General features: G+C 41.7%; 1 pseudogene; it reads right to left on the bottom strand.

Moving 5' to 3' along the window:
• Positions 1-11,641: 11,641 nt before the first annotated feature.
• LOC147971980 (uncharacterized) lies at positions 11,642-12,454 on the bottom strand (annotated as a pseudogene).
• Between the last annotated feature and the right edge of the window lie 1,088 nt (positions 12,455-13,542).

A 13,542-nucleotide genomic window follows, 5' to 3' on the forward strand; every position in this document is an offset into this window, starting at 1 on the left:
GATCGCTCCTTGATCGTGTCTTCGTCTGCCCTGTCTGGGACACTATGTTTCCCCGCGTTCTGCTCAAACCTAAGCCCATTGTGGGTTTAGATCATGCCCCCTCATCCTTGATGCTGGGCTCCAAACTCCTTCCGCCCCTCCCCGTTTCCAATTTGATGCTTCTTGGCTCCTGGTAGATGGCTTTTGTGACCTGTTACAATCTAAGATCTCAGCCTTGCTCTCCGCGGATAGGCGCTCCTTCGGGCCGATGGATGACTAGCATCATTGCTCATACTCCCTTCGCAAATTTCTTCATGGATGGGCCCGCAACCGTGTGGCTAAGAAGTGTAGGGACAAGGCTAGCCTGTCAGGGCAAATCAGCTCCCTAGATGCAGCGGCCGACGGGCCAGGACTCTCGGACCAAGAGTGGGTTTGCGGTTCTCCCTTGAGGAGGCCCTGGTGCAGTTGCACCGCCAGGCCAAAATCTGTTGGCGTCAAAGGGGCACTATTAACTGGATGCTAAGGGTTACTCCCCTATGACATATTTCTTCGCTATCGCAAATGGGAGGCGTAGGCGATGCACTATTGATTGCCTCCTTATTAATGGTGTTAGAACCACATACCAGAACCTCACCATGGCTCACGTTGTTCAGTTTTTATCCTCTCTCCTTGATGTTTACTACACAACCTTCTTCTTGTAGACGTTGTTGGGCCTCCAAGTACAGAGGTTTGTAGGACAGTAGCAAATTTACCTCAAGTGGATGACCTAAGGTTTATCAATCCGTGGGAGGCGTAGGATGAAGATGGTCTCTCTCAAACAAGCCTGCAACCAAATAACAAAGAGTCTCTTGTGTCCCAACACACCCAATACAATGGTAAATTGTATATGTGCACTGTTCGGCGAAGAGATGGTGATACAAGTGCAATATGGATAGTAGATAATGGTTTATGTAATCTGAAACTATAAAAACAGCAAGGTCACTAATGATAAAAGTGAGCATAAACGGTATTGCAATGCTAGGAAACATGGCCTAGGGTTCATACTTTCACTAGTGCAAGTCCTCTCAAAAATAATAACATAATTGGATCATATAACTATCCCTCAACATGCAACAAAGAGTCACTCCAAAGTCACTAATAGCGGAGAACAAACGAAGAGATTATTGTAGGGTACGAAACCACCTCAAAGTTATCCTTTCTGATCGATCTATTCAAGAGTCCGTAGTAAAATAACACGAAGCTATTCTTTCCGTTCAATCTATCATAGAGTTCATACTAGAATAACACCTTAAGACACAAATCAACCAAAACCCTAATGTCACCTAGATACTCCAATGTCACCTCAAGTATCCGTGGGTATGATTATACAATATGTTTCACACAATCTCAGATTCATCTATTCAACCAACACAAAGAACTTCAAAGAGTGCCCCAAAGTTTCTACCGGAGAGTCGAGACGAAAATGTGTGCCAACCCCTATGCATAAGTTCACGAGGTCACGGAACTCGCAAGTTGATCACCAAAACATACATCAAGTGGATCACGTGATATCCCATTGTCACCACAGATAAGCACATGCAAGACATACATCAAGTGTTCTCAAATCCTTAAAGACTCAATCCGATAAGATAACTTCAAAGGGAAAACTCAATTCATCACAAGGAGATAGAGGGGGAGAAACATCATAAGATCCAACTATAATAGCAAAGCTCGTGATACATCAAGATCGTATCACCTCAAGAACACGAGAGAGAGAGAGAGATCAAACACATAGCTACTGATACATACCCTCAGCCCCGAGGGTGAACTACTCCCTCCTCGTCATGGAGAGCGCCGGGATGATGAAGATGGACACCGGAGAGGGATTCCCCCCTCCGGCAGGGTGCCAAAACGGGTCTAGATTGGTTTTCGGTGGCTACGGAGGCTTCTGGTGGCGGAACTCCCGATCTATTGTGCTCCTTGATGGTTTTAGGGTATATGGACATATATAGGCGAAAGAAGTCGGCCAGGGGAGCCACGAGGGTGGGGGCGCGCCCAGGGGGGCAGGCGCGCCTCCCTGCCTGGTGGCCACCTCGAAGCTTCCTTGACTTCAACTCCAAGTCTCTTGGATCACGTTCATTCCAAAAATCACGCTCCCGAAGGTTTCATTCCGTTTGGACTCCGTTTGATATTCCTTTTCTGCGAAACACTGAAACAAGGGAAAAAACAAGAACTGGCACTGGGCTCTGGGTTAATAGGTTAGTCCAAAAAATAATATAAAAGTGTAAAATAAAGCCCATAATTATCCAAAACAGATAATATAATAGCATGGAACAATCAAAAATTATAGATACGTTGGAGACGTATCAGCATCCCCAAGCTTAATTCATGCTCGTCCTCGAGTAGGTAAATGATAAAAACAGAATTTTTGATGTGGAATGCTACCTAACATATTTCTCTAAGTAATTCTCTTTTACTGTGGCATGAATGTTCAGATCCATAAGATTCAAGACAAAAGTTTAATATTGACATAAAAATAATAATACTTCAAGCATACTAATAAAGCAATCATGTCTCCTCAAAATAACATGGCTAAAGCAAGCTATCCCTACAAAATCATATAGTCTGGCTATGCTCAATCTTCACCACACAAAGTATTTAAATCATGCACAACCCCGATGACAAGCCAAGCAATTGTTTCATACTTTTGGTGTTCTCAAACTTTTTCAATCTTCACGCAATACATGAGCGTGAGCCATGGATATAGCACTATAGGTGGAATAGAATGGTGGTTGTGGAGAAGACAAAAAGGAAGAAGATAGTCTCACATCAACTAGGCGTATCAACGGGCTATGGAGATGCCCATCAATAGATATCAATGTGAGCGAGCAGGGATTGCCATGCAACAGATGCAGTAGAGCTATAAGTGTATGAAAGCTCAAAAAGAAACTAAGTGGGTGTGCATCCAACTCGCTTGCTCACGAAGACCTGGGGCATTTTGAGGAAGCCCATCATTGGAATATACAAGCCAAGTTCTATAATGAAAGATTCCCACTAGTATATGAAAGTGACAACATAGGAGACTCTCTATCATGAAGTACTTTTAAGCACAAGTGTGGTAAAAGGATAGTAACATTGTCCCTTCTCTCTCTTTCTCTCATTTTTTGGCCTTCTCCCTTTTTATGGCCTTTCTCTTTCTTTTCTTTTTTTCGTCCGGAGTCTTATCCCGACTTGTGGGGGAATCAGAGTCTCCATCATCCTTTCCTCATTGGGACAATGCTCTAATAATGATGATCATCACACTTTTATTTACTTACAACTCAAGAATTACAACTCGATACTTAGAACAAAATATGACTCTATATGAATGCCTCCGGTGGTGTACCGGGATGTGCAATGACTCATGAGTGACATGTATGAAAGAATTATGAATGGTGACTTTGCCACAAATACAATGTCAACTACATGATCATGCAAAGCAATATGACAATGATGAAGCGTGTCATAATAAACAAAATGGTGGAAAGTTGCATGGCAATATATCTCGGAATGGCTATGGAAATGCCATAATAGGTAGGTATGGTGGCTGTTTTGAGGAAGGTAAATGGTGGGTTTGTGGTACCGGCGAAAGTTGTGCGGTACTAGAGAGGCTAGCAACGGTGGAAGGATGAGAGTGCGTATAATCCATGGACTCAACATTAGTCATAAAGAACTCATATACTTGTTGCAAAAATCTACAAGTTATCAAAGCAAAGTATTACGCGCATGCTCCTAGGGGGATAGATTGGTAGGAAAAAACCATCGCTCGTCCTCGACCGCCACTCATAAGGAAGAAAATCAATAAATAAATCATGCTCCGACTTCATCACATAACGGTTCACCATACGTGCATGCTATGGGAATCACGAACTTCAACACAAGTATTTCTCAAATGCACAAATAATCAACTAGCATGACTCTAATATCACCATCTCCATATCTCAAAACAATCATCAAGTATCAAACTTCTCTTAGTATTCAATGCACTTATATGGAAGTTTTTATTCTTGCCATGTTGTTCTAAAGGACTCTCAAAATAATATAAGTGAAGCATGAGAGTTCATATATTTCTTTAAAATAAAACTACCATCGTGCTCTAAAAAGATATAAGTGAAGCACTAGAGCAAATGACAAACTACTCCAAAAGATATAAGTGAAGATCAATGAGTAGTCGAATAATTATGCAACTATGTGAAGAATCTCTAACATTTAAGAATTTCAGATCTTGGTATTTTATTCAAACATCAAGCAAAACAAAGTAAAATAAAATGACGCTCCAAGCAAAACACATATCATGTGGTGAATAAAAATATAGCTCCAAGTAAAGTTACCAATGAACGAAGACGAAAGAGGGGATGCCATCCGGGGCATCCCCAAGCTTAGGATCTTTGTTGTCGTTGAATATTACCTTGGGGTGCCTTGGGCATCCCCAAGCTTAGGCTCTTGCCACTCCTTATTCCATAGTCCATCGAATCTTTACCCAAAACTTGAAAACTTCACAACACAAAACTTAACAGAAAACTCGTAAGCTTCGTTAGCGAAAGAAAAGAAAACACCACTTCAAGGTACTGTAATGAACTCATTCTTTATTTATATTGGTGTTAAACCTACTGTATTCCAACTTCTCTATGGTTTATAAACTCTTTTACTAGCCATAGATTCATCAAAATAAGCAAACAACACATGAAAAACAGAATCTGTCAAAAACAGAACAGTCTATAGTAATCTGTAACTAACGCAAACTTCTGGAACCCCAAAAATTCTAAAATAAATTTCTGGATGTAATAAATTTCTATATTAATCATCTTCAAAAATAATTAACTAAATATCACTCTCCAATAAAAAATGGAAGCAATTCTCGTGAGCGCTAAAGTTTCTGTTTTTTACAGCAAGATCAAAAAGACTTTCCCCAAGTCTTCCCAACGGTCCTACTTGGCTCAAACACTAATTAAAATATAAAACCACATCTAAACAGAGGATATATGAATTATTTATTACTAAACAGGAGAAAAAAGCAAGGAACAAAAATAAAGTTGGGTTGCCTCCCAACAAGCGCTAACGTTTAACGCCCCTAGCTAGGCATGATGATTTCAACGATGCTCACATAAAAGATAAGAATTGAAACATAAAGAGAGCATCATGAAGAATATGAATAGCACATTTAAGTCTAAACCACTTCCTATGAATAGGGATTTTGTGAGCAAACAACCTATGGGAACAATAATCAACAAGCATAGGAGGGCAAAACAAGCATAACTTCAAAATTTTAAGCACATAGAGAGGAAACTTGATATTATTGCAATTCCTACAAGCATATGTTACTCCCTCATAATAATTTTCAGTAGCATCATGAATGAATTCAACAATATAACCATCACATAAAGCATTTCTTTCATGATCTACAAGCATATAAAATTTACTACTCTCCACATAAGCAAAATTCTTCTCATTCGGAATAGTGGGAGTATCATAAGAAACTCGAATACTACAAATTGTTTCCAAATTAAAAGGGTAGTGTTTAGAAAAAGGGTAATAATAATCATGACAAGTTTTATAAATATTATCATCACTACTCTTTATAGCATAAGTGTCATCGCAATAATCATCATAAGTAGCAACTTTGTTCTCATCATAATCAATTGAAACCTCTTCCAGGATAGTGGAATCATTACTAAATAAAGTCATGACCTCTTCAAATCCACTTTCATAATTATCACAATAAGATTCAACATCCTCCAAAATAGTGGGATAATTACTTCCTAAAGTTGACACTCTTCCAAACCCACTTTCATCAATATAATCATCATAAGTAGGAGGCATGCTATCATCATAACAAATTTGCATATCAAAACTTGGGAGGCTAGAAATATCATCTTCATTAAACATAGCATCCCCAATCTTGGGACAAACATTAATTGCAGCAAATACATTCTCAAACTTGTCATTCTCATCAAACACATCATCCCCAAGCTTGGGCCTTTTCATATCATAAGCATAATCACTCTCATCATTAATAGTATGGATATCACCAATAGTATAGCAATTATCATCATCACAATGAGTAATAAGAGCAACATCATTTGGGAGGGATACATTTTTACCTTTTCTTCTCCGTCTTTTATTTTTCTTCTTCACATCATGTGTGGGTTTAACCCTATTTTTTGATCTCCTTATTGATGAGATTGGTTGGATAGAAGGCTCCTCCTCGTTATCTGATTCATCATAAGAAATAATAGGAGGATATTGGGAAGCCTCTTCCCTTTCATTAGTATTCTCTTCATCCTCTATTTGTTTTATTTTCTTTATGTAATTGCAATATAAGGATTTTCAATGCAATTCACCGCACAAAACATATAAATTTCCTCTAGATCAAAATTAAGAACTCTATCAAGGGCAAATTCTGGAATAAGCTTAGATATACGTTTCATTTTCTTCATAACCCAAGAGCAAACTAAGTTAATTATGATGTGCAAGGGAAATCAAGTCATCACAATTTTTGGACACGATACGATCATGAAACAATTTGCATTGGGTACTGAAATGATCATGTTCATTGCAAAGTTCACAAGTACGGCTAAGAAAGTTTAAATTTTCAGCACAAACATCTAGCCTTTCTTGCAACCATTTAGTTTCCAAATACGTTTGCCTCTTTCAAAATCTATCTTCCCTATTTGGTATGTACTTGCAAACTCTATGCACTCCACAAAAATCGACATGCTTATAAGAGATATTTTCATCATGACTAGTGCAATCATCATTAGTACTATGGATATTCAAAGAGTTCATACTAATAACATTGCAATCATGCTCATCATTCAAAGATTTAGTGCCAAACATTTTAATGCATTCTTCTTCTAACACTTTGGCACAATTTTCCTTTCCATCATCCTCACGAAATATATTAAAAAGATGAAGCGTATGAGGCAAACCCAATTCCTTCAAGCGCTAACATCCCCGGCAACGATGCCAGAAAAGAGCTTGATGTCTACTACACAACCTTCTTCTTGCAGACGTTGTTGGGCCTCCAAGTGCAGAGGTTTGTAGGACAGTAGCAAATTTCCCTCAAGTGGATGACCTAAGGTTTATCAATCTGTGGGAGGCGTAGGATGAATATGGTCTCTCTCAAACAACCCTGCAACCAAATAATAAAGAGTCTCTTGTGTCCCCAACACACCCAATACAATGGTAAATTGTATAGGTGCACTAGTTCGGCGAAGAGATGGTGATACAAGTGCAATATGGATAGTAGATAATGGTTTTTGTAATCTGAAACTATAAAAATAGCAAGGTAACTAATGATAAAAGTGAGCACAAACGGTATTGCAATGCTAGGGAACATGGCCTAGGGTTCATACTTTCACTTGTGCAAGTCCTCTCAACAATAATAACATAATTAGATCATATAACTATCCATCAACATGCAACAAAGAGTCACTCCAAAGTCACTAATAGCGGAGAACAAACGAAGAGATTATTGTAGGGTACGAAACCACCTCAAAGTTATCCTTTCTGATCGATCTATTCAAGAGTCCGTAGTAAAATAACACGAAGTCTTTCCGTTCAATCTATCATAGAGTTCATACTAGAATAACACCTTAAGACACAAATCAACCAAAACCCTAATGTCACCTAGATACTCCAATGTCACCTCAAGTATCCGTGGGTATGATTATACGATATGCATCACACAATCTCATATTCATCTATTCAACCAACACAAAGAACTTCAAAGAGTGCCCCAAAGTTTCTACCGGAGAGTCAAGACGAAAACATGTGCCAACCCCTATGCATAAGTTCATGAGGTCACGGAACTCGCAAGTTGATCACCAAAACATACATCTAGTGGATCACGTGATATCCCATTGTCACCACAGATAAGCACATGCAAGACATACATCAAGTGTTCTCAAATCCTTACAGACTCAATCCGATAAGATAACTTCAAAGGGAAAACTCAATTCATCACAAGGAGATAGAGGGGGAGAAACATCATAAGATCCAACTATAACAGCAAAGCTCGCGATACATCAAGATCATATCACCTCAAGAACACGAGAGAGAGAGAGAGAGATCAAACACATAGCTACTGATACATACCCTCAGCCCCGAGGGTGAACTACTCCCTCCTCGTCATGGAGAGCGCCGGGATGATGAAGATGGCCACTGGAGAGGGATTCCCCCCTCTGGCAGGGTGCTGGAACGGGTCTAGATTGGTTTTCAGTGGCTACGGAGGCTTGTGGCGGCAGAACTCCCGATCTATTATGCTCCTCGATGTTTTTAGGGTATATGGACATATATAGGCGAAAGAAGTCGGTCAGGGGAGCCACGAGGGGCCCACGAGGGTGGGGGCGCGCCTAGGGGTGCAAGTGCGCCTCCCTGCCTCGTGTCCACCTCTAAGCTTCCTTGACTTCAACTCCAAGTCTCCTGGATGACGTTCGTTCCAAAAATCACGCTCCCGAGGGTTTCATTCCGTTTGGACTCCGTTTGCTATTCCTTTTCTGCGAAACACTAAAACAAGGGAAAACAGGAACTGGCACTGGGCTCTGGGTTAATAGGTTAGTCCCAAAAATAATATAAAAGTGTAAAATAAAGCCCATAAACATCCAAAACAGATAATATAATAGCATGGAACAATCAAAAATTATAGATACGTTGGAGACGTATCACTCCTCTCTGCCAAACCGGACTCTGGGTTCATGACCGCCCCTTCTTTTTGGACTGATCATGATAAGGTTTCCGCTGAGGAAAATGAAGCCTTAATGATTCCCCTTTCTGAGGAGGAGATCTTGTATTCCATTAATAAGGCCAACACTAATTCGACTTCAGGCCCGGATGGCTTCTTCATCCCCTACTTCAAGAAATTCTAGACCCAGTTGCGCACTCTTGTTTGTGCGGTGATTCAAGGGTTTTGATTGGGTACGGTTGATATTTCCAGGCTTAACTACGCTGTCACTACCCTCATCCCTAAAGTCAAGGGTGTGGACTTGATCTCTCAATTCAGACCTATTGCCCTTATTAATAAATTTGCGAAGTTCCCTGCCAAAGGCTTAGCCTCTCGTCTCTCACCTGTTGCACATCGTACTCTCTCCCCCTATCAACCCGCCTTTGTAAAAGGGCGATTCATTCTGGACGGGGTCCTCTACCTTCATGAAATTATCCATGACATTCGTAAGAAAGGTAGCAAAGCAGTAATCCTTAAGCTGGACTTTGAGAAAGCTTATAACTCGGTTAGTTGGAAGTTTTTACGGCAGGTCCTGTTGGCAAAAGGCTTTGAAGGAGCCTTTGTCCACAGCGTCATGCAATTGGTGTCGGGTGGACACAAAACGGTGTCGGTGAATGGCAGGGTGAGCAATTTCTTCCGTAATTGTAGGGGCCTCAGGCAGGGCGATCCAGCATCCCCCAATCTTGTTTAATTTCGTTGCAGACGCTCTCTCCAACATCCTTTCTAGGGCTGCTTCGGCCGGGCACATCTCCCTGTCAGCTCTCACCTTATTCCGGAGGGGATCACCCACCTCCTATATGCTGATGATACGATCATTATGGTTGAATTAAACGACGCTTGTATTACCCACCTTAAGTTCTTACTGCTTTGTTTTGAGGCCTTGTCGGGGCTCAAGATTAATTTCGCGAAGAGTGAAGTGATCGTTACTGGGGTTTTGGATGCGGAGGCCCTGCATGTCTCTCAACTGTTGAACTGTTCTCTAGGTTCCTTTCCTCTAAAATACCTTGGGCTACCTATCTCTTCTGATAAACTTTTGGCAAAAGATTTTGCTCTTGCGGTTGCCAAAGTGGGCAATCGTGCCATGCCTTGGAGGGGCAGATACAATACTCAGGCTGGCAAGATTGCCCTAATCAATGCCTACTTGTCATCCTTACCCATGTTTATGATGGGTTTTTACCTTCTCTCTGTTGGGCTCATGCGGGGTTTGACAAGCACAGGGGTGCTTTCTACTAGAATGCGGCTGATAACAAAAGCAAGTACAGATTGGTGAAATGGGAACATATTTGCAGGCCCAAGAACCTTGGGGGTTGGGTGTTATCAACACTTTTACTATGAACAAGTGCCTTATTATCAAGTGGTGGTGGAAGATCTTGACTAATTCTGAGAACCCTCTTTGGTTCAATATTCTTAAAGCCTAACTCCAGTCCTATGTTTGCGTCGGCTATGGATGCATCTCAATTTTGGAAAGACCTAGTTAAGGTTCGGCCGATGTTCAAATATCTCATCAAGTTTGTTGTTCACAATGGCAGGTCCACATGTTTTTGGCTTGACTGGTGGTGCGGTATGGCCCCGTTGGTGGTTTCCTTTTCGGTTCTCTTTTCCTTTTGCTCGAACCGTGAGATCTCTATCTCTGAGCTCTCAGAAAACAACTGGGACCTGGCGCTTCAACGGTCCCTTTTTCCTATAGAGTTGGAAGATTGGCAGCGTCTTGTTGCCCTCTTCCCCATGCTCTAGGAGGAGGACTCGGTGATTTGGCCCCATAGTGCGTCTGGTCGTTTCTCTGTTAAATTGCTTTACGCCTAGCTTATTTCATGCTCCACTACTTCCAATTTCAAGGTGATCTGGCGGGCTCGCATCCCCCTTAAGGTCAAGCTCTTTATGTGGCAAGATTTTAGAGGGAGGTTACCTGGCGGCTGACCAAATCTGTAAGCGTAACAGACGGGGCTCCGATACTTGTGCTCTTTGTGGTCAAAGGGAGGATACAGACCATATTCTCTTCAGCTGTGTCCTGGCCAAAAAAATTGGTGTTGTATCAGGTCCTGGCTTCATGCCTCGTGGAGGCCTTCTTCCTTCTCAGATCTTTGAATTTTGGCTTCTGACCTGGTTGGGGCCGAGAGGAGACTGTTCTGGGTGGGATTTGCAGCCATGTGTTGGACCCTTTGGACCACTAGAAACAAGTTTACCATCGAGCATATCTTCCCTGCTAAACCCTCTGATTGCTTATTTAAATCATGCACATTCTTGCAGCAGTGGATATTATTGACTAAGGAAGCAGACCGGGATGCTTTTGATGCTATGTCTACTAAGATCCGTGCTACTGCCACTTCTCTCCTACAGCTTTAGTCTGGCGGCTAGGAGCTTGGTGGTCCTTTTGGCATCTCTTTCTTAGTCTCCGGCTTGCGTGTCGTGTGCTGGCCTGGGAGCCATGTATGTTTGCTTTTCCAAACCTTCATGATAGGCGTTGATACTTCTCTGTGTGATGATGCGTTGGGGTTGCGTTGTTGACTCTGCCTGGTGGCTTTATTTATAAAGTCGGGCTCTGGCCTTTTCTCTATAAAGATGAGTTTCATCACATCCTCGGCAGCTTATAAATAACAAATGATAGGGGCCAGAGGTAATCGGTTCATCATCTCATATGTGTACGCGATATAATAATCAAGATCAATACTGCTTTCCTTCCTACATCTTACACGTATAGAAAGGCTGGCCATATGCATATAATTGTCGAATGAAGTGAATTATCTTCCCATGAAGAGAAAGCAAGTAGCACCAAACTGATCTTGTAACAAACATAATCTACCTCGACCAGACACTAGCTAACAAAGCCTCTTTCGACCTGTGTACCTGCATGGACACATACAAATAAGTTGCAATTTTTTTACGGTTATGTACTCGAGTAAATCAGGAGCGAAAAAGACCAGCTCACCAGTTAACAGAACAATGGCAGACACCATACATATGGTTAATGAGGTGAACAATGCTACAAGTACAGAACCGGCCATCATATTTCATGCATCGCTCCTCTCTTGTTGACCAAGTGCCACTATCGAGGTGATATTGTCCAAGTGATGCATCACCTAGGGGGTTATTATGTATGATAGTGTCACCCCTAATGGTAGGCATCGCCTTGATATTGACACTCGGGCTCCTTCCGGTACCACCCTGACTCGTTTCAAAACCCATCAAGAGAGTGTTTTCTCCTATGCTTGTTAGTGGGATAATTTTTTCTAGGATAAGATCCTCTATTCTATAGACTCTCGTGTAAGCCACGAGCAGGATCTCCGAGTCACATTCTACTAATATGAAAGGGCTGTGGATTCGAGTCATGCATACGGGGATAACCTTGAGTGGCGGAAACAAAGATGAACTGAACCGGAACATCTCATGAGGTGGGTCGACCTGAAAAATCTATACTCCACCGGTATCCAAGGATTTCTGCATCATGTAAAGTTTTCCCTGGGATGATATGGTGGTCTCATCTGGGGAAAAACTCCAGGATGAGAAGCTCCATTGCTTGTCGTCGGTGGTAGCAAATAGTACGCGATGCATACGTGGAAGCACCATCATCATCATGGCGAATCCCTTGGCACTAATGCTCAAGGAGGCGGTTACGCTGCCAGGCGGAAAATTAAAAAGCATGTTCGATCCCAAGGTTATTGTGTGATACATGATAGGTGGGAACCTTGCGACGTCCCCTATGAAGCCACTAGTGACTTCTCTCAAGAAAGATAACATATGGTGGGTAAACAAATTACAATTGGACAATTGATAGAACTTCAAATAATTATGACGATATCCAGGCAATGATCATTATATAAACATCACGCCCAAGATTAGTAGACCGACTCCTGCCTGCATCTACTACTATTACTCCATACATTGACCGCTATCCAGCATGCATCTAGTGTATTAAGTTCATGGAAAAGGAGTAATGCAATAAGAACGATGACATGATGTAGACAAGTTCTATTCATGTAGGAATAGACCCCATATTGTTATCCTTAATAGCAACGATACATACGTGTCATGTCCCCTTCTGTCACTGGGATTGAGCACCGTAAGATCGAACCCATCACAAAGCACCTCTTCCCATGGCAAGAAAAATCGATCTAGTTGGCCTAACTAAACCAAAGATTCGAAGAAGAAATACGAGGCTATAAGCAATCATGCATATAGGAGATCAAAACTCAAATAACCTTCATGGATAAAATAGATCTGATCATAAACTCAGAGTTCATCGGATCCCAACAAACACACCGCAAAAAGAGTTGCACCAAATAGATATCCAAGAGACCATTATATTGAGAATCAAAAGAGAGAGAGGAAGCCATCTAGCTACTAACTACGGACCCAAAGGTCTACAATGAACTACTCATGCATCATCGGAGAGGCACCAATGAGGATGATGAACCCCTCCGTGATGGTGTCTAGATTGGATCTGTGGTTTCTAGAACTTGCGGCGGATGGAATTGTGTTTTGTCGACTCCCCTATGGTTTTTGGATTTTCTGGGTATTTATAGAGCAAAGAGGTGGTGCAGGAGGCGGTCGAGGTGGGCACAACCCACCATGTCGCGCCTGGCCCCCCCAGGCACGCCCAAGTGGGTTATGCTCTCCTCAGAGCCCCCTCTGGTACTTCCTTGGCCCATCGTGTGTCATGTGGTCCAGAGAAAATCTCCAAAAAGTTTCGCTGTGTTTGGACTCCGTTTTCTATTGATTTTCTACGAAGTAAAAAACAAGAAAAACATAGCAACTTGCACTGGGCACTATGTCAATAGGTTGGTAATATGTCTCCGTCGTATCTACTTTTCCAAAAACTTTTGCCC

Source organism: Triticum urartu, chromosome 5A (genome assembly GCF_056163025.1).
Source record: "Triticum urartu cultivar PI428250 chromosome 5A, HENAU_Tu73, whole genome shotgun sequence".
NCBI lineage: Eukaryota > Viridiplantae > Streptophyta > Magnoliopsida > Poales > Poaceae > Triticum > Triticum urartu.